The sequence below is a fragment of the Callithrix jacchus genome, chromosome 15 (genome assembly GCF_049354715.1).
Source record: "Callithrix jacchus isolate 240 chromosome 15, calJac240_pri, whole genome shotgun sequence".
Classification (NCBI taxonomy): domain Eukaryota; kingdom Metazoa; phylum Chordata; class Mammalia; order Primates; family Cebidae; genus Callithrix; species Callithrix jacchus.
Genome location: NC_133516.1, coordinates 24,116,899 through 24,142,794, shown reverse-complemented (window position 1 = coordinate 24,142,794; position 25,896 = coordinate 24,116,899). Strand labels below are relative to the sequence as shown.

The 25,896-nt window shown below is 43.4% G+C and overlaps 1 protein-coding gene and 1 pseudogene across 3 annotated transcripts in view; both read left to right on the top strand.

The window, feature by feature from the left end:
* The window catches only part of XXYLT1 (xyloside xylosyltransferase 1), a 195,327-nt gene that overhangs the window by 58,081 nt on the left and 111,350 nt on the right, over positions 1-25,896 (top strand). The gene's annotated exons all lie outside the window — the stretch shown is intronic.
* LOC144579507 (putative ATP-dependent RNA helicase DDX43 pseudogene) lies at positions 6,279-8,425 on the top strand (annotated as a pseudogene).

The window sequence follows — 25,896 nt, the reverse complement described above, 5'->3', positions numbered from 1 at the left end:
TTGCCGCTACGCCCGGCCAATTTTTGTGTTTTTAGTAGATACAGGGTTTCACCATCTTGGCTAGGCTGGTCTCAAACTCCTGACCTCAGGTGAGCCACCTGTCTCAGCCTCCCAGAGTGTTGGGATTACAAGCGTGAGCCACAGTGCCCTGCCTGCCTTCACGTTTTTTTTAAAGCCCACTGGAGAGCCACGTGGGGGTGGAATTCCACAGCTTCTGGTGAATTCCATGGGTTCTGAATACTCCTCAGCGTTAGTCACAACCAGGAGCTTGAGTTTTTGGGATAACCATTTCCTGAGGGTTCCCCAAGCCTGGAGAGCTCTGATTCCTGGTGTGGCGGGTGCTGCCCTTGACTGCCAGCGTTTGGCATGGTGGGAGGAGCAGGGGTTCTCGTGTGGAAGAAAGCAAAGGAAAAAACACATTCAGGAACTTGCCCGAGTGAAAACATCTGGACAAATTCTGAACAAAGGTTATAAACACGTGTCCAGTGATTTCAGTGAAAACTATTTTCTGGCAGCTCCTATGAAGCAAATTTGAGGCATTTGAGTTCTCTTATTCTGAAGAGGGACAGCTAAGTGAATTTGTCATAAAATGCTAAAAATAGTAATGTGGTAGAGACCATTTTCTACTAATTTAATGCCAGAAGCTCTTTCTAAGCTAATGAAAATAGTTGCCAAATTGGTTGAGCTGTAACATTTCCCATTTTGGTCTCCTTCATCAGACTGTGTCTTTTAATTTTTCAAGATCCTCTTTTAAATTCTTGGCTATCAGTCAGAGGCATCAGCTGGCTTTTATTACTTCTTGCCAGGAGGTTAGCCAGCTTTTATTCTGGGCCTTGCCTCACCCATGAGGAGTCCATTCTCCTACCCACTGTGTGCAGGGCACTGGTCCTGCCCTTGAGGAGCTCCGCTTCTTGTTGGTGGAGGGACCCCAAGTGAGTGGGTGTCACACACAGAGCAAGAGGGCACAGGTCAGCAGGGCAGCGTCAGCATCCTGTCCTGACTTCAGCGGGGCGTGGGACGTTGTTTGCATGGAGAATGGACCAGATGCTGTCAGTTCTGTCAGGGTGTAGAGAGGAAGCTTTGAGAGGATGAGGAAGGGTTTGCTCGGGGCTTGAAGGCTTGGGATGAAGGCTGGGGGAGGGGCCAGGTAGGCATTCTGGGCCAGGGTGCACTGGGTAACCGGGGCCTCAGCCTGGGCAGGGGCTGCTGCGGCTGACTTTCCTGTGCATCTTTTCTTTGTCCAGAACTTTGTGCACTATCCTGGCTGGAGAATACTCCATTTCTGAACTCAAGCTATGTGTGTGGTTGCTGATGGCCAGGTCCTGCTGGTCACCGCATTGGATCCAGCCTTGGGCCTGCTTTTCTGAACTCCTGACATCAGGTGGTCCACCTGCGTCGCCTCCCAAAGTGCTGGGATTACAGGCATGAGCCTCTGCATCCTGCTGAACAGTACTGTTTTTATATAAATACACTATCTTTATTACATTTAGCAAAATTAGCGATAAATAATGCCTTATTGCCATCTGATATCCACGCAGGATTCACATTCTTGAGTTGGCTGCATGTTTCATTTGGTTGACTCTTGAGTCTTTCTCTCTCTCTCTTTTCAAATTAAACTTTAAATTTTGAGATTATTGTAGATTACCATATGGTTGTAAGAAGCAATACAGAGATCCTTTATCCAGTTTCCCCCAGTGGTAACATCTTATAAAAACTATAACAAATACAACAACCAGTATATTGACTTTTTTGTTGTTGTTTGTTAGTTTTGAGACGGAGTCTTGCTCTGTTGTCCAGGCTGGAGTGCAGTGGCACGATCTTAGCTCACTGCAGCCTTCAATCCCGGGTTTAAGCAATTCTCCTGCCTCAGCCTCCCAAGTAGCTGGGATTAAAAGTGCCCACCATCACATTCGGCTAATTTTTGTATTTTTAGTAGAGATGGGGTTTTACCATGTTGGCCAGGCTGGTTTTGAACTCCTGACCCCAAGTGATCGACCTGCCTCCGCCTCCAGAAGTGCCGCGATTACTGGCGTGAGCCACCGTGCCCAGCCAGGATATTGACTTTGATGCCATCAAGTTGAGGATGTTCTATTCCCACTGAGATCCTTCAGGCTGCCTTTATAGCCACACCCACTTCCTCCCACCCTTAGCAACCACTGATTTCCTCCTTCATTTCTATATTTCAAGAATGTCAAGAATGTAATTTCAATAATGTTGTGTAAGTGGAATCCTAAAGTATGTAACCTTTGGGATAGGCCTTTTTGCTCACAACGTAATTCTCAAGAGATTCATTCAAATTGTTGCATGTGTCTGTAATTCACTTTTTAATTGCTGAGTCGTATTTCATTATGCCAATACACCACAGTTTGCTTAAACATCCATTTAAGAACAGCTGGGTTGTCCCTAGTTTGGGGCTATTATGAATAAAGCTGCTGAGACATTTTGTTGTGTGGACGTAAATTTTTATTTCTCTGGTATAAATGCCCGAAAGTACAGTAGCTGGGTCTTTTGGTAGTTACTTGTCTCATTTTATAAAAAATTGCCAGATTTTTCCAGAGTTTGGCAATTTGCCAGAGTTTTGCAATCCCAGCAAGCAATGTGTGAGTGTTTCTCAAGTCCCTTCTAAACTATAGGTCCTCTCTCCCTCTGCCTCTATTTTCTGACCTTGCAACTGGGGATGAAAATTTGTGCTCTGATTATCTTGCATGATTGAGATTATCTTGCATCTGAAACTGCTTTATAAACAGTCCCTAACTGGGTCTATTAGTGCTTCCCTTTTGTGGGTCTATCTGAAAACAGTGTTAACGAAATATCAGTGCAGAATTGTAGACATCTATGAACTGTCTGCCTCAGCGTTTCCCAGCCTGGCTGGATTCTGCAGGGCACCTGGGTCATGAGGGTTGCCACAGGTCAAGCGTGTTAATAAAGTTCGTCTTGGCTCTTACAGCACATTGCGGGTTGTTGGGAGTGAGATACTCAAGTTGCTTGAGCAACCCATGAAGACCACAGTCCTTGGACAGACCAGGCACCCTTTGGCATAACCACCATGGTTGCTAGGATTGGTCTTCTGGGTCACCTTGTCATTCATCCCTGACCTGGCTGGCTGGCCAGCAGTTCAGACTGGAACACGGAGATGCCACTGAGAGAGTGTGTGTGTGTCTGTGTGTGTGTGTGAGAGAGAGAGAGAGAGAACCATTTAGCCACTGTGTGTGTGTGTGTGTGTATGTATGTGTATGTACGTCAGAGAGAGAGGGAACCTTTTAGCCACAGTGTGTGTGTGTGTGTGTGTGTGTGTGTGTGCATACATTAGAGAGAGAATATTTTAGCCACAATGTGTGTGTGTGTGTGTATGTCACAGAGAGAGAGAAAACCTTTTAGCCACTGTGTGTGTGTGTGTGTATGTCACAGAGAGAGAGAGAGAGAGGACCTTTTAGCCACAGATCCATGCCAGCTTTGCTTAAGATGATGATAGTTTTCTATAACACTGTGTGTGGCAAATTCTCAGCTCTATTAGAAACAAAAACCTGAGGCTTTTTAAAAGCACCTCCCTCGTCTCCTCCTTGTGGTGTGTCTGACGTGACCATCATTTCCTCGGATGGTCATCAGCTTCTTCTCCTTTGCTGAGCTGTCAACTGATGCCCCCACCTTAGTTTCAGCCTCTGTTCCAGGGGCTGACTTGACTAATGTGTCCCCAGGTTGCTTGGTGACCTCAGACAAGAACAGCAATGCCTGGCCTCATAGCCCTGTCAGCATGGAAGATGACAGTCCCAGCGCACTGCACACTGGGAGGAATAAACCACAGGCCAATGGCAAAAATGCTGTGCAGAGCGATCCTGCTGGAGGGACATAGACACAGTGGAGAGAGCGTGTCTGTGAGGCCGTTTGCTCCTCACTTTTCAGGCCTGAGTGGTGGCTAGAGCTCTGTTCTTTGTATTTTACAGGGTGATATTTGAATGTTCGATTCACTTCTTTTGTGGGTTTTCTCCAGTGCCTGCATGTTCCCTCTCTGCATTGCTGTCAGTCCTTATGCCTGGGATTGGGATTGTGTCTGTTGCTTTCTTGAAGGATATGTGGGCCCCCAGGAATTCTCAGTGAGGCAAAGGGGTAAGTACAAGCCAATTTGATAGGTGAAATAGATATCATTATAGAATATAAAATTTTCTTTCCTTTCTTTTGTGTGAAATTGGATCTCCTTTCAAATGGTTCACGAAATTTCTTTTCTGTGAACTGTTTATGCCCTTAGCCCATTTTTCTATTGGGTTGTTGACTTTTTCTTAGTGATTTCAAGGAGCTCTGTATTTGTTAAGGAAATAAGCATTTTTGTTGCTGAAATCGTTGAAAATGTTTTTTTTGCAGTCTTTTACCTTTTTTCTATGAAGATTTTTAAAAAATTTGTGTTGTGGCCAGCTGTGATGGCTCATGCCTTTAATTCCAGTACTTTGGGAGGCCGAGGCAGTAGGATTGCTTGAGGCCAGGAGTTTGAGACCAGGAGTTTGAGACCAGCTTGGACACCATAGTGAGAGCCCATCTATACAAAATTTCTTTTTAAAATTTGTGTTGTCAGATCTATCTTGTGACTTTTAGATTTTATGTCATACCTAGAAAAGCCTTCTTTATTCCAAGATTATAAAAAATAATATCCTGTGATTTCTACATTGTGAATTGTAGTGTTAACAGAGAAACAAATTACTATTGTCCTTAAGAATAGTTATGGCCTACTTTCTTCTCTGCATTTATCTAAAATAATTCTTCCAAGATGACCTAAGTGGGTATTTCTGGGTGCAGAAGGCTAGAAGCTATGCATCTGATAGTCTCAAGATACCCTCTTAGCTTGGGCTTGTGGACCCCAAATCAACAGGTGTTCTTAGGATTCCCAGGTTTTCACCTTTTGGGGCTTCCGGTAGACATGGCAGTCTTTACATCTGGGAGTGAAAGATGAAGAAAGATGGTGGGAAGAGGAACCAGAATGTTCTAAAGCTCATGGCCAAGTCTTCTCTCCTCTGGATAATATTGGACAGCATGTGGTTTTGAGGTTCTGTTTACCTTTGGGTTTGACACATTTTTAGATTTGTTAATTATTCTATCAGGTTATTGCCAGTTTTTTTGTTTGTTTGTTTGTTTTTTGGCCAGGGACCTAGTTGGTCTCTTTAAGATAACATTGCAATCTCTGCCCTATTCCATTGTCTGTTTTGGGATTAGTCCTCAGTGTTGGTAACTTTGGTTTCTACGTGACTGGGGGAGTATAGTTCTTTGTTCTCACAACATTGGAGCAAAGTGGGGTTTGGTGTTCCAGAGACCATGTCGGAAGCTGGCCTTGGTCAGTTCCTTTCTACTCGGTTGTCAGTCAGCTCTGGATTTCCTGTGCAGATGGAGGCAAGGAGAAGAGGGGTAGCTAAGTCCCAAACTTGAAATTAATCAGAATGCCACGGCTTTGGGTCCTTGTAGGCCTTTGACTCTTGGGCAGTCAGGTCCTGTGAGATTTAGGCAGTCCCTAAAATGTGTGCATGAGCCCAGCTGGGACGTGGGTCTAGAGAGGCCAGCCAGCGTGAGTGTTTTAGCTGGCATGGCCAAAAGTATGAACAGCCACTGGAGTGAAGCCAAATTTTGTCAGAGAAACCTGAGACTCCAGTACAATTTCTGAGTCCAGAGGGATGGAAATGGGATCATCAACAAGGAGTAGCATCAAGATAGGACTTGGGATAAAGCGAGCATAGAATTTGAGAGGAGCATCTGAGCCTCGCTTTTGTTGGCACAGGTTTGAGAATACGTTGGAGGCCTGGTGTGGTGGCTCATGCTTGTAATCCCAGCACTTTGGGAGGCCGGGGCAGGTGGATCACCTGAGGTCAGGAGTTCGAGACCAGCCTGGCCAACATGAAGAAACCCCATCTGTACTAAAAGCACACAAAAATTAGCTGGGCATTGTGGCAGTCACATGTAATCCCAGCTACTTGGGAGGCTGAGGCAAGAGAATTGCTTAAACCTGGGAGGCGGAGGTTGCAGTGAGCTGAGATTGCGCCACTGCACTCCAGCCTGGGTGACAGAGCGGGACTCTGTCTCAAGAAAAAAAAATACGTTGCGATGGCTTAAAGGCAGAGGTTGAGATGGACCCCCAGAGACTCAGGCAGCTGTAAGGAAAGTCCTAGAAGCAGAAGGGTTAAAATTGTGGGGTGGGGACCCCAGGATAAACAGAGCACTTCTCTGCTGGGACCGAGGGCCCTTCCTCACATGCACTCTAGGGAAATCCTGGCCTTGTCTAGCTATTGATTTAAAAGGCAGTGGGGACTTTAGTCTTAAGACCACACAGTCGAGTTGAGCAGGGCCGGACGACAACGGCGTTGGACGAGACCATTCTTGGAGCCATGTCCCAACACGGAGAAGCCCCCAAGGCCTCTACATGGGTCGTTGCTGGCCGACGAAGTTCGACGGCGTCCCGGGCGCCAGAAAGGAGGTTGGCGGAGGAGTTGAATCGAGGAGGTTCGGAGGGATATAGGGTCGTCAGAGGTGGCTGCTGGAGAGGTGCCTCTAGGCCCCCGAACGCCGTGGCCACTGGTCACAGGGAACCGCCGCTATGTTTTGCTTTGAAGAACCACTTTGTCGGCGCGGTGATCGGTCGTGGTGGGTCGAAAATAAAGCATATACAAAATACAACAAACACCATAATCCAAATAATACAAGAAAGACCAGAATCATTTGTCAAAATATATGGCAGCAGAGCAATGCAAGGAAAAGCGAAAGCAGTGATAGATAATTTTGTGAAAAAGCTAGAAGAAAATTCAGAATGCAGAGTTGTTGGTGTTGCCTTACAACCTTCTGTAGTTGCAGGAGCTCGGCCATTGATAGATTGGGATCAAATTAGAGAGGAAGGTTTGAAATGGCAGCAAAAAAAGTGGGCAGATTTACCACCAATTAAGAAAAACTTTTATAAAGAGTCGGCTGCCACAAGTGCGATGTCCAAAGTACAAGCAGATAGTTGGAGGAAAGAAAATTTTAATATAACATGGGATGACTTGAAGGATGGGGAGAAACGACCTATCCCCAATCCAACCTGTACATTTGATGACGCGTTTCATTACTATCCTGAGGTTATGGAAAACATTAAAAAATCAGGTTTTAAAAAGCCAACACCTATTCAGGCACAAGCATGGCCCATTGTGTTGCAAGGAATAGATCTTATAGGAGTAGCCCAAACTGGAACAGGGAAGACATTGTGTTATTTAATGCCTGGATTTATTCATTTGGACCTTCAACCAACCTTTAAAGGTCAAAGGAATAGACCCGGCATGTTAGTTCTAACTCCCACTAGGGAGTTAGCACTTCAAGTTGAAGGAGAATGTTGCAAATATTCATATAAAGGGCTTCGGAGTGTTTGTGTATATGGTGGTGGAAACAGAGATGAACAAATAGAAGAACTTAGAAAAGGTGTAGATATCATAATTGCAACTCCTGGAAGATTGAATGATTTTCAGATGAATAACTTCGTCAATCTGAAGAATATAACCTACTTGGTTTTAGATGAAGCTGACAGGATGTTAGACATGGGATTTGAGCCCCAGATAATGAAGATTTTGTTAGATGTGCGCCCAGACAGGCAGACAGTTATGACCAGTGCTACATGGCCACGTTCTGTTCATCGCCTTGCACAATCTTATTTGAAAGAGCCAATGCTTGTCTATGTTGGTACATTGGATCTTGTTGCTGTAAGTTCAGTGAAACAAAATATAATTATAACCACCGAGGAAGAGAAATGGATTCACATACAAACTTTTCTACAGAGTTTGTCAACCACAGACAAAGTCATAGTCTTTGTTTCTCGAAAAGCTGTCGCGGATCACTTATCAAGTGAGCTAATACTTGGAAATATGTCAATAGAGTCTCTGCATGGAGATAGAGAACAGAGAGATCGGGAAAAAGCATTAGAGAACTTTAAAACAGGCAAAGTGAGAATACTAATTGCAACTGATCTAGCCTCTAGAGGGCTTGATGTCCACGATATTACACATGTCTACAATTTTGACTTTCCACGGAACATTGAAGAATATGTACACAGAATAGGGCGCACAGGAAGAGCAGGGAGGACTGGTGTTTCCATTACAACTATGACTAGAAATGATTGGAGGTTTGCCCCTGAATTGGTTAATATTCTGGAAAGAGCAAATCAGATTATTCCTGACGACCTTTTATCAATGGCTGAGAGGTTCAAGGCACGTCAACAGAAAAGAGAAATGGAAAGAAAAATGGAAAAACCTCAAGGAAGGCCCAAGAAGTTTCATTAATGTCTTCTGTTCTAATGTGGTAGAGAATTCAAGATTTTTTAGAAATCTAAGAAGATAGAAATATTGGACATGCTGGCAATATTAACAGACTGGAGTGATTTGAGTGATTCTTAAAATAATAGTGTTTGAAAATGTAGAATTACGTGTTTTATACTTTAATAAAAGTAGAAGTATTAAACTTGGAAAAAAAAAAAATAAATAAAAAAATAAATAAATAAAAGGCAGTGGGTTAGGCACTCTCTTTACAGAGGAGCTTGAAATCCAGTGACTTCTTAGAAGATTCTGGGAGAGGTGCTTGTGGTTATCCAGGCCAGTGGCTCTGAACAAGAGGTTGGATCAGAACCACCGAGAGAGCTTTCTCAAATACGTTGCCTGGATTCCAGCACTTTGAGATTTTTTTTTTTTTAATTGAGATAAAATTTACATACAGTAAAAATAGAAATTTTTTACTCAGTAGGTCTGGGGTTGGGCTTGGATAGGGTTATTTCAAGAAAATCACCCTGGCTAACTTCAATGTACATCTCCAGTTGAGAACTTTATTTTCTTCACTGCTAAATTTTCCTGGTGGGGAGACTGAGACCTGAGGGGTTATTCACGGTAAAGCATGGAGGCAGCGGACCCTGGAGCTTGTTTTGAATCACAGGCCGGAGCCCAGTGTTTCTTCTTGTGGCCCACAACTCTTTTTACTGGGTGACTGCCGTCCGTCGTTAAACTAACGAGTAACTGACGAAGCCATAGCAGACCTGTCTAGCACCCTCTGCCCATCCTACTTTAGACAGATATTTCCAGATTTGGGGCATGTTACAATATAGCCCCAGATTCCTGCCCTGCAGAAGCCATGAGGGTGTTCACGTGAGTCAACCGACTCGGTCGCCAAAGCCCTTGCCAGGGAGGATCCTAGTTGGTCATGTAAGGCAAGTGCTATATCCGGTTGCCAGTCTCTTAGGAAGTACTGGGAGAAGCATTTTCCAGGCTTGATTCCAGAGGAATTATGGAATTCCACTACCATTGTTTTGACTGCCACTCTTACCAGTGAACCCACTGTGAACTTCGATGAATTATCTCATGTGATCCACCTTTGGGAATGGGAACAGTCATTTATTCCACTTTACAGATGAAGAAGCAGGTCAAGTAACATGGCCAAGATTACCCAGCTGGCTGGTTAGGGCTGGACCTCAAGCCCGGATGGAATGACTGCAGCATGCAGGCTCTTCCCCACGCTGCCTCACAGCTTTCCTGAGCGCTAGATCTGGAAGAAGTCTTACAGAGCAGCACCCCCTAAACAGCAGGTTCCAGGGAAGATCCTCACAGGAAATGTGAAAGCAGTGATGGAAAAATATGTGGAAATGCAGAGCATCTGATCCCCTTCCTGGAGCTTCAGAGTATATACCATCATGCTGGAGATTTTGAGAAGAATCACAAAATAGACTTAGGAAGTCTATTTAGCTTTGACTAAGCGGCAGGTCCCAACTTAACTTGACATGGAGTGCTTCTTTCTACGTTATCCTAAATGACTTACAGACCAGTGTTCCTCAAACACCAGTTGGGGAAACACCATCATGGCTCCTGAGTCTAATGCTTTCATTTTCCGCGGACACATGGGAGCCAGGGAAGGGAGGGGACTTATCTAAGGCCCGACACAAGTGTTCTGCAAGGCTGGGGAATCTCTGAAGCCTGAGTTTCGTCATGACAGCCGTCTTTAGGGTACCTGGAATCCTAATGGGAGCAGATAGATGATAACCCCGATGAGACTCTTTAGCCCTAAGCCTTTACAAATGTAACAAAAGATTCTTTTTGGATGTAGGTATACACCACTACAGAGGGGATTTTGAGGAGCTTTGGATAGTTCCTCTTTCCCAAGGCAATGATGGGAACCCTGAGCCAGTGACCAAGGAAACAGACTGTGCTTGCTGGGTCTGGACTGGCCTCTCCTGCTGGCCATTCTCATTCCTATCCTATGTTGACCCCTAGACCCAGTCATAATACCCACATATCCTAGCCCGTCATTCAGTTTGCAGATTCATATCAGTCCCTGGTAATGCAGTTGATCCAAATTTGTTTCTAAGCAGCAATTCTGTATCAGCTGATTATTATAGAGGTTTGTTCTTTCCAGGGTTCTTGGCAAAATGCCTACCAATATTTACTTATTAACTTGAGAATTGGTTTTTGCCCTCCCATCGGGGGACTCAGCGGCTCTTGTCTGCATTGCTCATAGCAATCAATGTTCTTACTGCTGAGGGGAGGGATATTTTCCTCCCTGGGATGGAAGAGTCACTTTCATTGAATTGGCTATCAAGAACTGTGGGTGCCATGACCTTGTGAACACTGTGGAACTGTTCTCTGAGGACAGAGATGTTCGTATTTGAAGGTTTTGTTGTGTGTTACATAATCGTTGCAAGCCCTGAAAAAACACTGTGGATTTGGATGCAGCTCTGCCACTTAGTAGTCGAAAATAATACTATCAGTTTGTGAGAATTAATTGAATGAATATATGTAGTTAGATGATACCTTCCACGGAATAAGTACTACGTAAGCGTTGCTGTTACTGCTTTTGTTAGCACGGCCTGGGTTGGGAAGTTTTTACATCACAGCTCCCCTCGCTCCCAGGCCCTTGACTGTTTGTACTAAGAGCCTTTTCTTACTGTGGATGCAGCATGGCCTGGAACTCTTTCTGCAGGTACCTGGCCTTCCAGGATGAAGAGCCTGGGCAGCTTGTTCCTTACTGACTCTCTTTTGAAACTTGGGGAGTAGGAAGAGAAGTTCGACTTTGCATGAGTTTCCTTCCTCCTTTGAGTTACTCATCCTTTTTATGAATCATCCATGCCAATTATTGCTCCCTGAGTTTGCATCCCTTCCTTCCCAAGCATACTTCTGAGAAGTTTTTGTCAGTAGTAGCTCCACAGTCCGGAAGGGCACCTTAATTTGTATCATCCAAGCCAGACAGAATTGAGTAAACCTGATATACGCTATATCCCCAAGCCTCCGTTGAGTGATTTTGGATTGTCTTCCGTTGTGAATAAGTCTCCCTTCTGCTAGTCCGATTTCATGGATAGGGTGAAACCTGTGGTTAGCATGTGAGCCAGGCACAGCTTAAGTCAGCTTATCTCTCCAGCTTGTGCCGAAGTAACCTGGTGGCTGAGGCCAGTAGAGCTGTCCCCTAGCCTTGGGAGGGAAGCCTCTGCCTCTGCTTTTCCGTGAGCTGCTGGCCTAGAGGGGAGTGTGTGAAATTAAGTGGACAGTGTTTCTGGAGGGGGTGTTTGACCAGTTGTGCCAAATGCCGATGACAGGTAAGTAGGATGAAGACTAGATTTAGCAATGTGAAGGTCATTGGTGACCTGAACAAGCAGCTTTGCTGGAGCAGAGAATTGTGAACCTGAGTGGAGGGGATATATAGGACTATAGGATATATAGGCCTTTTTTATAGGACTTTAATTTGTTTAGATTATTTCCATTTTTGCCACTTTATGATGCCATACTGTGATGCTTGTGAACATATTTAGGTACATAGTTTTTAAAATATTATTTCCCAAGGTTACTTAGCGGAGTAACCTATAATGCCACTAATATTTGGCTCTCAGTCTGTCCTTCGAAGATTCCCTAAGATGCTTTGAAATAACATTGCTTTTTTTTTCTTTTTCTTTGAGACTGAGTCACACTCTGTTGCCCAGGCTGGAGTGAATAGGCGTGATCTTGGCTCACTGCAACCTCCACCTTCCGGGTTCAAGAGATTCTCATGCCTCAACCTTCTGAGTAGCTGGGACTACAGGTGTGTGCCACCACGCGAGTCTAATTTTTGTATTTTAAGTAGAGGCGGGATTTTGCTGTGTTGGCCAGGCTGGTCTCAAACTCCTGACCTAGGTCATCCACTCACCTCGGCCTCCCAAAGTGCTGGGATTACAGGTATGAGCCACCACACCCGGCCACATTTTTGTTGTGATAAATATCCCAGAGGAAAATGGAGACTAGCTGCTGTTGTTTTAAGTTACAAGCTAATTGAGCCATGAAAACTCATTGCCAATTCAGAACCAAGAGGTGCAGAAAGTAATTGCCTTGATGCATATTGATTTTTTCCTATCCAGGGTGGTTATACCGTGAGATAATTGACCAGCACCGGGTTTTGAAAAGGACATACTTGTCCCAATGTGAAAGATTTTTCCTGCTGCTGACTCCTCTGTCTGTCCTCAAATGTGCTACTTCTTTTTAAATGAAGTGACAATTCATGACTTGTTTAGCTGACACTTATAACCAGTTTAGTCTTGTCTCATCCAATATTCCTTCTTACTTTGGCATTTTAATTTCTCAAAGCCATTTTTAATCATCTTCTCTTTCTTATCCTGTGTAACTCTTACGTGTGCCTTTGCATGGTTGTGTCCCCTGAGTTCGCATCCCGAGCAAGTTAAAATTCCAAGCAGTTATTTCTTCAGACTTAAAAAGAGAAGGCAGAGGCCTCCTTTCTCCCTTCCTATGTTTTCCTCACAGGCCTGACTCATCTCTGGTCTCTTTCTCTGTCTGCCCTGCCTGGGGGATGCTTCCCCTCCACTCCGAGATCTGTTGCTGAAAGATGGACTGCAAGAGCAGTGCTCAGCTCTCAGTGCACACACCTATTGCTCCAGGGGTACTATTTGTACATGTCAGGGTTGTTTGCCCAGTAGTGATGCTGGCAGGGATGGGGAGGAGGCAGGACCCAGCAGGCTGTGGGGAATAGGGCGGGATGAGTGCCAGGGGTTAGCGAGCATCTTGCCCTACTTCCTGGAGCACCCGGCAGGATGGCAAGGCCACTCTCAGTTTGCAGAACTCTGTTGTCCCGTATGACAGATGATAGCCACATGTGGCCATTTGTCGTAAATAAATATCCCAGAGGAAAATGAAGACTAGCTGCTATTGTTTTAAGTAACAAGTTAACTGAGCCATGACAACTCATCGCCAATTCAGTACCAAGAGGTGCAGAAATTAAATTAGAAATTCAGCTCCTCAGTCACACTAGCCATATTTCAGGCACTCAGTAGCCACAGTGACTAGCAGCTACTCTATTGGACAGCGCAGATGTGGAGCGTTTCCATTCAGGCACAGAGTTCTGTTGGACAGCTCTGTCCTTGAGGGCTTGGCAGCTTCTCGGGTGGTTGAAGAAGCCAGCATTGAGGGGCTTTGAAGACTGGCAGTGGCAGGTAACCTGGACAAGCAGGATGCAGCCGCAGGCTAGCCTGGAGGGAATGGCAATGCCAGGCAAGGAGACTGAGGCAGGGAGGAGAAAGAGGGACTGTGACTTGGAGGTCCTGACAAGGCTCAAGCTCACTGAAGCTCATTGGATACTTTGAGGGCAACAAGACTGTGTCTAGACCATGGTGGGTGTGGCTGGGAGTGCTGAACTCCTGCCAGCCAGAGGGGCGGAGCCTGCTGGAAGGGGCTCCAGCTGGGGTGCAGGAAGAGCATTCCCAGCACCGCACTGCCCAGCCCCTCCAAGCTGTTCCTGAGAGGGGGTGGGCAGTAGGGGAACCGCCAGAGTGAAGGGACCAGGACACAAAAGCTTTTCATTCATGAATCCCTTTCATTTATAGCATGCCACGGGTGGCCTCTCCATAGGGATCTAGATGGTTCCAGGAACAAAGGAACACATGGGGAAAAGATTCCTTTCATTTTTTTAAAGCTGAAAGAGGCTCTGTTCAGTGGAAGAACTGGCCACTTCTCGGTGGGACTTCTGACTGGAACAATCCTAGGCGCCTGAGAGACTCTGAGGAAGGAATCCATAGTGCTCTCTCCTGGGGAAGCCAGGCCGCCTTCTCAGAGCACTTGAAGGCAGGTGTGTCTTGCTGGTAATAACAATGGCATTGAGTGTGATTGTAATCATAATAACTGCTAATACTTACATAAGGCTTACTAAGACCCTGGGCACTGTTCTAAGCACTTTATATGAATTCATTTAAGAGAACATTGATGAGCACTGTAGCCAGGTTTATCACTGGAGGGTTCTCAGTGGCCTCCATAGCACTTAACATCAGGCCTGGCCTCCTAGCATTTAACATCAACAACCATTGTAATAGCAGCTGCCGTGGTTTTGTGGTTTATGTACATTGTCCTTTTTTTTTTTAAACAGCTTTGTTGAGGTACTATTTATATACCATAACATTCATCGATTGTAAATGCACAATTCTGTGGTTTTAGCGAATTTATAGAATTATGTAACCACGACCACAATTCGGTTTTAGAACCTTTTCATTCCTCCAAATGCTCCCTATGCTTGTTTGAAGTTAATCTCTGCTCCTACCCTAGCCATAGGCAATCACCAATCTGTTTTTTGGTTCTAGAAATTTGCCCTTTCTGGAAATTTCATATAAATGGGAGCATACAATATAGAATCTTTTCCACCTGGGTTCTTAGCATAATGTTCTCGAGGTTCATCCATGTTGTAACATGTATCAGTCATTTATCCCTTTACATTTGCTGAACCGTTTTCCATTGTATGGCTGTACCACATTTTGTTCATGTATTTCTTAGTTGATGGATGTTTGGACCGGTTTCACTTTGGAGCGATTATGAATAATGCTGTTATGAACATTATCTTTGTGTGAACATACATTTTCATTCTTATTGGGTAAATTCCTAGGAGTAGAATTGCTGGGTCGTATGGGAAATTTATGTTTAACTTTGTAAGAAACTGCCTGTTTTCCCAAGTGGTCGTCACCATCTGTATTCCCTCCTGGGAGGCATGAGGGCTCCAGTTTTTCCACATTCTCTCTAACACTTGTTATTGTTGGTCTTCTTATAACAGCCATTCTAGTGGGTATATAAAGGCATCTCATTTAATTTACATTTTCTTAAATACTAGTAAAGTGAAGCATCTTTTCACATTCTTCTTAGCCCTTTACATATCTTTTGTGAAATATCTGAATAGATATATTAATTGGGGTGTGTGTGTGTGTAAATTGGGATGTTTGTCTTTTTTTTTTTTTTGAGACGGAGTATCGTTCTTGTTACCCAGGCTGGAGTGCAATGGCGTGATCTTGGCTCACGGCAACTTCCACCTCCTGGGTTCAAGCAATTCTCCTGCCTCAGCCTCCCGAGTAGCTGGGATTACAGGCATGCGCCACCATGCCCAGCTAATTTTTTGTATTTTTAGTAGAGATGGGGTTTCACCATGTTGACCAGGATGGCCTCGATCTCTTGACCTCTTGATCCACCCGCCTCTGCCTCCCAGTGCTGGGATTACAGGCATGAGCCAACGTGCCCGGCCGTTTGTCTTTTTATTACTGAGTTACAAGCATTCTTTATATAATCTGGATGCTGGTTCTTTTTAAGATACGTGATTTATAGGCTGAACGTGATGGCTCATACCTGTAATCCCAAAACTTTGGGAGGCCGAGGTAGGTGGACCTGAGGTCAGGAGTTTGAGAACAGCCTGGTCAACATGGTGAAACCCTGCCTCTATTAAAAATATAAGGATTAGCTGGGTGTGGTTACGTGTGCCTGTAGTGGCAGCTTCTAGGGAGGCTGAGGCAGGAAAATCACTTGAGCCTGGGAGGCAGAGGTTGCAGTGAGCAGAGATTGAGCCACTCCACTCCAGCCTGGGCAACAGAGTGAGGCTCTGTCAAAAAAAAAATAATAATAATAATAGATACATGTTTTACAAATACTTTTCTCCCAGTCTGTGGCTTATCTTCATTTTAATATTGATTTATTTTTATGCACAAAATTTTTAATGTTGAAGTTCACTTTATCAGCTTTTTCTTGTGTTGAGAGGGCTTTTTGTGTCATTATCTAAGAATTGTCTAACCCAAGATCTGAAAGATTTTCTCCAACATTTTTTCCTGGAAGTCTTATAGTTTTAGCTATTACATTTAGATCTATGATACATTTGAGTTAATTTTTATGTATGATGTGAGATAAAGGCCTAAGTTCTTTTATTAATTTTTTGCATGTGTATATCTAATTGACTATCCTTTACTCATTGAAGTTCAATAGTAGTAATAATTACCTTCACATTTTTGTTGAAAATCAGTTGACTATAAATGTGAGGATTTATTTCTGAATTTCCAATTTTATTCCATTGTTCTATATGCCTTTCCTTGTGCCAGTATCACACCATCTGGATTTCTGTGGCTTTGTAGTTATTTGTAAGATCAAGTAGTATGAATTTTCTAACTTTGTTATTATTCAAAATTGTTTTGGCTTTTCTAAGTCCTCTGCATTTCCATATACATTTTAGGATCAATTCATCAATTTCTACCAAAAAGTCTACTGGAATTTTGATAGTAATTTTTAGATGAGTCTGGGAGGAATTCCCATCTTGACAGTATTGAGGCTTCCAATTCATGAATATGGAATGTCTCTCCATCTACTTAGATCTTCTTTAGTCTTCTCAGCAATGTTTTGTAGTTTTTAGAATGCAAGTCTTATCCTCTTTTTATTAACTTTATTCCTAAGTATTTTATTCTTTTAGGAATGTCTTTTTTTTTTTTCTTTTTTGAGACTTGCTCTGTTGCCCAGACTGGAGTGGAGTGGTGTGATCTCCACTCATTGCAACCTTCACCTCCCGGGTTCAAGTGATTCTCCTGCCTCAGCCTCCTGAGTAGGTAGGACTGCAGATGTGTGCTACTATGCTTGGCTAACTGGTTTTGTATTTTTAGTAGAGACAGGGTTTCACCATGTTGATAAGACTGGTCTTGAAATTCTTTTAGGTGATCCGCCTGCCTCGGCCTCCCAAAGTACTAGGATTACAGGTGTGAGCCACCATGCCTGGCCAGAAATGGATTTTTTAAAATTTCATTTTCTGATTGTTTTGTTGCTAGTGTGTAGAAGTGTGATTGAAGGCCGGGCATGGTGGCTAATGCCTGTAATCCCAGCACTTTGGGAGACCAAGGCAGGCAAATCACCTGTCAGGAGTTCAAGACCAGTCTTAACCAACATGGTGAAACCCTGTCTCTACCAAAAATACAGAAGTTAACCAGGCTTGGTGGCATGCACCTGTAGTCCCAGGAGGCTGAGGCAGGAGAGTTGCTTGAACACAGGAGGCAGGGGTTGCAGTAAGCCAAGTTGCGCCACTACACTCCAGCCTGATTGACAAAGTGAGACTCTGTCTCAAAAAAAAAATAGTAAATGAAATCCTTCAGGCTGAAAGGAAATGATGGCAGATGGTAACTTATATCCACAGGGAGAAATAAAGAGTACCAAAAATGTTAAATATATTTACTAACATTAAAAAATGAATATATTTTCCTCATTTCTTAACTTTTTAAAAAGATGCATAAGTTTGGATGAAGCAGAAATTACAACACTGTTTGGTTGGGTTTATAACATATATAAACATAATAAATATAAAAGCAATAGCAGGAAGGGAGAAAGAATGGTGCTTTACTGGAGCAAAGTTTCTGTTTTATAGAAATTAAGTTCTTATTAATCTGAAGTAGATGGTGACTCCTGACCTCAAGTGATCCACTTTGGCCTCCCAAAGTGCTGGGATTACAGTCATGAGCCACCGTGCCCAGCTTCATTTAGTATTTCTTATAAGGTAAATCTGCAAACAGTTTGTTCTCTGTCTTTGTTTATATAGAAATGTCCTTTTTTTTTGTTTTGCATTTTTGAAGAATTGTTTTACTAGATACGGTATTCTTGGTTGATGGTTTCTTTTTTGTTTTCATTTTGGTACTTTGAATATGTCATCACACTGCCTTCTGGTCTCCATTGTTTCTAAGGAGAAGGTGGCCATCAATCATTTTGATGTGCCTTTGTACATAATGAATTGTTTTTCTCTTGCTGCTTTCAAGACTTTTTTTCTTTCTCTTTGTCTTCACAAGTTTGATTATACTGTGTCTAGGTGGAGACCTTTTTGTATTTATCCTGCTTGGGGTCTGTTGAGTTCTTTAGATGTGCAGATTAATGTTTTACATCAGGTTTGGGAAATTTTCAGTCATTTTTTTCTACAAATTTTTTTCACCTGTTTTGTCTTTCTGTACTCCTGCTAGGTCTCCCATTGCATGTACATTGGTATGTTTGAGGTTGTCCCACATGTGTCTTGGTTCATTTTTCTTTCAATTTTTTTCTGTTCTTCAGACTGGATAATTTCTGTTTGATCTACATGTAAATTCACATCATAATTCTTTGGCCATCTTGAATCTTCCATTGAGTCCCTTTAGTGAGCTTTTCATTTCAGTTATTGAACTCTCTAACTCTAGAATTTTCATTTAGTTCTTTAAAAAAAGGTCTCTATTGAAAGACTTGGTTTATTATGATCATTCTTTAATTCTTCAAACATGTTTTCCTTTAGTTCTTTGGATGTATTTATAATACTGCTTTGAAGCCTTTGTCTTGTAAATCCAACATCCGGATGCATTAAAAAATTGTTTCTATTAACTGCTTTATTTCCTGAGTGTGGGTCACACTATCCCATTTCTTTACATCTCTTATAACTTTTTTTTTGTTGAAAATTGGATGTTTTGATATTATATCACAGGAACTCTGATTTCTGGTATTTTTCCCTCTAATGATTGTTGTTGCTGTTTTGTTTGTTCAGTAACTTGTCTGGGACAAATTTATTGTATCTGTCTCACTTGCAGTGTGTGGTCATTGATGACTTTGCTTAGCACTTTTTTTTTTTTTTAATATATATATTTTTTATTGCATTTTAGGTTTTGGGGTACATGAGCAGAGCATGCAAGACAGTTGCGTAGGTACACACATGGCAGTGTGTTAGCACTTTTTTTTAAACTTTTGTTTTTATTTTAATAATTTGGTTTTTATTTTAAAACCAAACTAAACCCTGGATTTCTAGAGGTTGCCCCAATGTCTGTGTAGCTTAGTGGGCAAGTCACATATGTTCAAATACTGTATTTCCATTTACTATCCACCTCATAAAGTATCCACCTCATAAAGTTCTCGGGAGATTTGAATAAGTTAATCAATGTAAATCACTTGGCCTTGTGACTGGCACATAATAAGTGCTCATAGGAGATGAGTATTCTTATTCTTTGGTGTTGTCATTGTGTGAGGAAAATGAGGCTCAAAGAAATCTAATGACTCAAGATCATCCATCTGCTGAAAAAAGCTAGAGCAGAGCTTAAACCCATACCCATCGGATGTTACTCTATGAGGCTGCAGCTCCTGGTTGTGCATCTCTGTCACATTGTCACAAAATTTTTGAGTAAGTGCTTAATGTTTACACTGAGTTGGCTGTGGAGGGAAATTGAGGATAGGTGTGGAAATTGGAAGAAAAGTCACCATAAGAGTTTATGATTCTGAGATACTGCACAGTAGACAGATATGGGAGCTAGCAGTTAGGATGCAGGACAAACAAGCCCCCAAATTGGGGCTTAGCCCAAGAGCATTCTTGGCTCCACATATAAAGAATTTGAGGGTGAACCAGTGGTTTTAAGCAGCAACTTTTATTGAAATGGCATGAAATTTATTGAAATTCCTTGAGGAATAGAGCTGCCCCACAGTCAGTGTGCTTAGAGTGTCAGCTCAGTCACAATTCTACACTCATATTTATACCCATTTTAAATTATATGCAAATTAAGGGGCAGTTTATGCAGAAATTTCTAGGATGAGGGCGTTAACTTCCAGTTGTCTTGTTGTTACCATGGAAAGGGTGGTAATGTCTGAGTGTTGCCATGGCAATGGTAAACTGATATGGCACATTAGTGGGTGTGTCTTAAGGAAAGCTGCTTTCATTACAGACCTGTTTTAGCTAGTCCTCAGTTTGGTCCAGTGTTTGAGCCTTACCTCTGGAGTCAAGTTCCTGGCATCCTACCTCAGTTTTAGCCCTTGAACCTTGAGCTGGAAGGGCCACTTTATCATCTAGTACTGGCAATCAGGGTCTCAAATTCCTGAGGATCTAAGGGGCAGTGACCATCTGCATCCAGGAGGCATCTTTGGTCACTGGTCCAGTTAGTGCCTGGCAGAACTTGCCTTATAAAGGCCTTTAAGGACGTCTGGATTTCTAAAGGGTGTCCTGGGGTCCAGAGTGCTTTACATCACCGTCCAGCTCAGGAAAGGAGAGGAAAATGCAAAAGAACGTTTGCAGATCAGAAATAGCTGGAATGCATGGCCCTCACAGTCCCCACTGCCCCACAGTCTTCTCCTTCTTCTCCTCTGGGCAGCACAGAGGATTGTTCCAGCCTCACTTCCTGGATTTCCTTCTCCAAGGAGTAAAGAACAGTCCTACATTTGTGGTTAACTGGCTAGAGATTATCTATTAACTATTCTTTTGGGAGCTAAACTAATTTAATTTTATTCCCCAGACTTTTTTTTCTGTTCAGAAGTAGTATCTCTGGGATGAGTCCTTCTGCAAAGTCAGCCGTTTACTCTCATATCTAAATATAGAGCCAAGCAAATTCATTGAGACATTAATTGAATTTGTGTCCTTTGGAAACATATCATATCACAGTGGCTTTCTTTAGTAGGGCCTCTCTGAGAGAGGAGGGATTTACCTTTTTTTTTTTAAATAAAATGTTGGTGGTAAAAGGTTGAAAATAAACAAGGACACCTCTTTGAAGTGTTTAGCAAGAAAGGGAGGTTTTACATATTTCCTAGAAATCATCTGATTTACAAATGCACATCTTTGTTAATCATGTCCAGGCATGTCCTCAGCCCCAGGTCTTTCCATAATATTAAGAGCATGTTCAGTGGAATGCAGCCTGAATCATTCACTTCTAGCTGCAAATGAAAAGAGTTTCAATCAACTGGGACTCTACCTCAATGTGCATGCAAAGCAATTAAAATCAAAGAAGCTTAGAGCAATAATTTCCAGGGGTGGAATCCCATTTCTTTCCCCTTCGGTATGTTTCAGCTCTTAAGTTGCTCCAGTAAACACTAGGACAAGTTATTAGAAGGAGATTGCCTGGCTGACTGATTGACGGTATTCTTGGGGCTCCTCATAGCACTACATGGATAAACTGCAATTTTCAGCAAAAATTGAATGGAAGTATTAATAATAACAGTGGAGGCTGATATCAAGTTGGGATAAGTGAGAAGCAAAGCTTCAGCCAGTGTTGTGGGTTAGAGGACCCAGGTCCATGGAGAGGTTATCACCAGCATTTATTTCACTCACCCAGCAAAGATTTATTCAGTTTCACCTGTGAACCAAATCTTGTCTAGGTGCTAGGGACATGGGGATTAGCAAAACAGATGGAGTCTGTCTCTGTCCTCATGGAATGTACAGTGAAGATAGTCATTAACCAGATAACTGAACAGGTAGATAATTAATTGCTGCAGTAAGGGCAATGAAGGGAAAGTACAGGTGCTGCCTGAGTGTGGAATCGGGGTGTGTATGTGTGGGGGGAGTTGTTGCTAAAGGCTTCCTGGAGAGAGCAACATTTAAGATGAGACAAGTGGATGGGACTTAGCCAGGCCAAGACACACAGGAAGAAGAGTAGTTCAGGCAGAGAGCATAGCGAGTGGGAAGGCTTTTGGGGTGGAAAGAGCTTGATGTTCCCTAGAAGCTGAAGCCTTAGCTGCCTGGAGCACAGCCAGGCCTGGAGGAGAAGGTGGGTCAGGCTATTCAGGGCCTTGAGAGCTATGCCAGGGATTGGGGACCTTATCCTTGGGACAGTGGGATTTGCAACCATTGGTGGCATTTTAACAATGGAGTAACATGGTTTGCATTTTCATCTAGTGACTTAAGTACTATTTTTGTGCGTTCTTCTGTGGGATGGACCTGAAAGAATGCCCTGGACTTGAGGATCCCTGGAGAGCCCAGTGAAGCTCGGTGAAGGGTTCCATTTGTCGGGTTGTGGTGAGGGAACCAGCAGTGGAAGGTTTTGAAGAGGGGAATGACCTGTCTGGGAGCAGCTCTGAGGTGGCTTTCCAAAGTTCTGGGGAAACTTGGTTATGTAGCAGAAGGCAGCTGAGGAAGTACTCCAGGCATTTAGGAGCAAAGTGGCCTGGACATCTTAGGTGACAGGGGAGGTTGAGAGCTCATGGCAGGTGTCACAGGGACTGTGGAGTGGGAAAGCTGTGGCCTGGTCTTCAGAGCTTGAGGGCCAGGAGAGCAGGCAGCATTCACAGGAAAAGAACGGTGCAAGTGAAAGTGATTGAAGAGAGGTGGGAAGGGGAAGGGAGAGGCCTCTGGTCTTGTGCTAGGACAGGGAGTGTCCAGGTGTGTAGATGGGGTGTGAGCCTCTTTTAGAGAAGTCAGGGTTAGGGCGCACTTGTAAGCACTCAGGAAGGACCGGAAGGATGGAAGTGAAGATGCCATCCCCATCCTGTCCCTCAGCACCTGGAGGGTGTGTCGACCTGCTCCTCAGGCCAGGTCAGCCCAACACCCATCACTAACATGACCTCAGAGTCTAAAATAATGTGTCCCATAGCTCTTAAGTCAGAAAACTGACTTTTATAAATCAGCACAAATCGACCTTATTACCCATGGTCCCTCAGTGACCTCAGAAATCAAAGTGAAAAACAGAAACCAGCCCTAAACCCCTCTGGACCATCGCTTTGCTCCTGAAGCAGGACCCCAAAATACTAGTGGCCTGTTTTCTGCTCAAGTCTTTCTGTCCTCATGGATCTGGAGAATGTCCTTTCAGTATCTTTATTCCTCCCCCATTTCACTGCAGATGTGCTCCCAGTTTCATGTTCCAGCAGTCAGATGATCATGATGGAATATTCCCTAACTGAGCCGCTTTTTCCATCCTTTAGTCTAAGTTCAGAGACCAAGCATTCCAAAACTCCACTGTTCTTCTGTTTCCCAGAACAGACCTTTCTTCCCTATTCTCGAGGGCACCTTCTTTTCCTTCTCCCTTTCCTTTCCTTTTCTTTTTCTCTTTTCCCTCCCTGCCTCCCTCCCTCCCTCCCTCCTTTCCTCCTTCCCTCCTTCCTTCCCTCCCTCCCTCCTTCCTTCCTTCCTTCCTTTTTTCCCTCCTTTTAATGGGAGTGAGGTCATTTGTGGAGCTGGCACTGCTCTGCAAGAGGGCAGGCATGAGGGGTGCCAGGCCCTCCTTGCTTCTACCTTCTGATTTGTATGGATTGTAAAATGAGCTGTATAAATGTCCAACGTTTGATAAAATGAACTGAAAGGGTGATTGATGATGCAGGGATAAAACTGACCTTTTGAATGTAGACCATTTTACTGGTAAAGATGAATGAAGATGATTTGACTTGAAAGGAAACTTCAAATTTTTTTTCCTGATTGAGCTAGTCACTTCTTTCAGAATGGTAAGTTCCCTGGAATATTTCCCAGCCTACTATGTCTATGATAGACTCAAATATTGGAAGTTTTACAGGCTGTGTGTGGGGTGGGGAAGGAATTCTGTTGATTGTCCAGTGAGTCCTGTAGAGACCTTGTTTCTGGGTAAGTAGACCTGAATCAGGGAGACTTACATGTTTCTTGGGGGGTTCTTCCAAACCATTTTGAGGATTTTCTCAAACTTCTGGAATTGGGAGGCCATTTGTTAAGATAGTCTGAGGTATGGAGACAGCCAACAAGGTGCGTTGGGACGCAAGGGTTAAAAAAAGACAATCATGTTTTCGGTTTAAAGGCAAAGGCAGCTAAGACCATGCCCACTTAGCCCCTTGTCATGATCTACAGGTGTTTGACTGCTTGAAATCCAAAAGGAAGTCAACGGAGGTATGGAGAGCTCCACATGTCGGGCTAAAAACCAGTCACGTTTAGCATTTTGGAAAGTTACATGAAACATTTATATAGTCTGTTGTAAAGATGAAGCAATCGCCGAGCTTGTCCATTGTTCCTTTTGAACTGAGTTGACCCACTCTTAATAAAAGGCCCAGCACGGGGCCTTACACAGGTCTTTGTGCAGGGCCCATCTGTGCATCTTGCTCTGACGGTTGCCTTCGCTTGTGACTCAATGACGCTGAATAAATGAGTTTAGGTATGCTGGGCAGTGTTGCACAAACTAGGCATTTGTGTTACTTTTTCTCCTTCTCTTCCTTTGTAGATTATAAATTCAGCTTGTATTCTAACAGAAGATTTTCATACCAGAATTTAAGGCAGTGTTCTTCTTTCAAAATGGTATGCCTCACAAATAGCCTAGGGCTGACAAGTGGATCACACAGCCCTTTGATCCTGGGAAGGGTCAGGCCTTCCAGTTTTTTTCTGACCATTCAGCCTTCACATTGGTTCCCTTCAAGTCTTGGGGTGTTGAGGAGAAGAGTGCTAGTTGGTCCCAAATTGCCCCTTTCCTGGGGACCGGGGTGGGTACCAGTTGGATTCTGGGCTCCTTGGTAATTTCACTTACTTCTTGTTTGCAACTGTAGCAGAGCTTTGGATCATTCTGGAGGGTCTTGAGACCCCTGGATTCCTTGTGACCTGAGATTCCTACATTCTGAGAACCATACATTCCTGGCCTTCTGAGAACCATACATTCTTGTACTGGCGGCAACAGATGGAAGCTAGTTTTTTAGAGAGCCCAAGAACAGACCAATCGTAGCCTGAATCCCAAGAGTTCAGTGGGAGACACACTGTGTTAGTCTTTTCTCACACTGCTATGAAGAAATATCCGAAACTGGGTAATTTATAAAGGAAAGAGGTTTATTTGACTCAAAGTTCTGTATTGCCAGGGAGGTCTCAGAAAACTTACAATTATAGCAGAAGGCAAAGGAGAAGCAGGCACCTTCTTTAGAGGGGTCAGGAGGAACTGAGTGCAGGCAGAGGAAATGGCAGATGCTGATAAAACCCTCAGATCTCATGAGAACTGACTATTATGAAAACAGTGTAGGGGAAACCACCCCCATGATCCAGTCACTTCTTACCACGTCCCTCTCAGGACACATGGGGATTATGGAGATTTACAATGCAAGGCGAGATTTGGGTGGGGACGCAAAGCCAAACCATGTCACACACAGTGAGTGGAACCGGGTAATGAATTTGGAGTCCCCAGACCTGAACTCCATTCTTGCTTTCTGATGATATGAACTTCATCTGTTATTTGTCCTGCCTGAGCTTTGGTTTCTTGACTTATAAAATGAGGATAAGAACATGCACCTCACAAGGCTTTAAGAAAAGGAAGGAGATAAAGTGTATGAAAATCCGATATAAGCGATCATCACATAGTTAATTTTCTCTATAAATTTTGGAATTCTTCTATTCTTGGTACATACGTCAGCACCAGGCACATTAGAAGTTTCTCAGTAACTTTTGAGAGTTCAGGAAGTTGTTTTGGCAGACCCATGCTAGCGTCTTAATTCTTACCGTTTATAGGGAGGCAATTGTTTTTCTTGTTGAGAGGAAAAAATAGATTTCACATAAAGGGATGAAAAATGTAAGGTCTTTTGTTCTTTTTATTAATTTCCTTCCTTTCATCAGTGACTTTTGTATTAAGATCTACACACTCTTGATGGTGAAAGCAGACCTTGGCTGATGGCTAGGTTTCCGGGCAGGGCGGGTGGGGGGGTGGTAGTAAGGAGAATGAAAAACAAGCAGGATGTTTGCACCTCCGCTGAGCTGTTTATAAGCTCTTGGCAGTGTTAGTAACACTCTATGCTCATCTAGTGAGTCCGGCGCTGTGGCTCTGAGGCTTGTCCATTTGCATATAGGACTAATTAATTTATTGGGAGGATGAGACTTAGAACCTTTAGGATGGAGATGTTACCTTCCAGTCTCCTGTATACTAAAGCTTCTATTATTACTTTCAGTAGATACACAAGTTGCTTTATGTAGTTGTCCTCATCAGGCAATGGC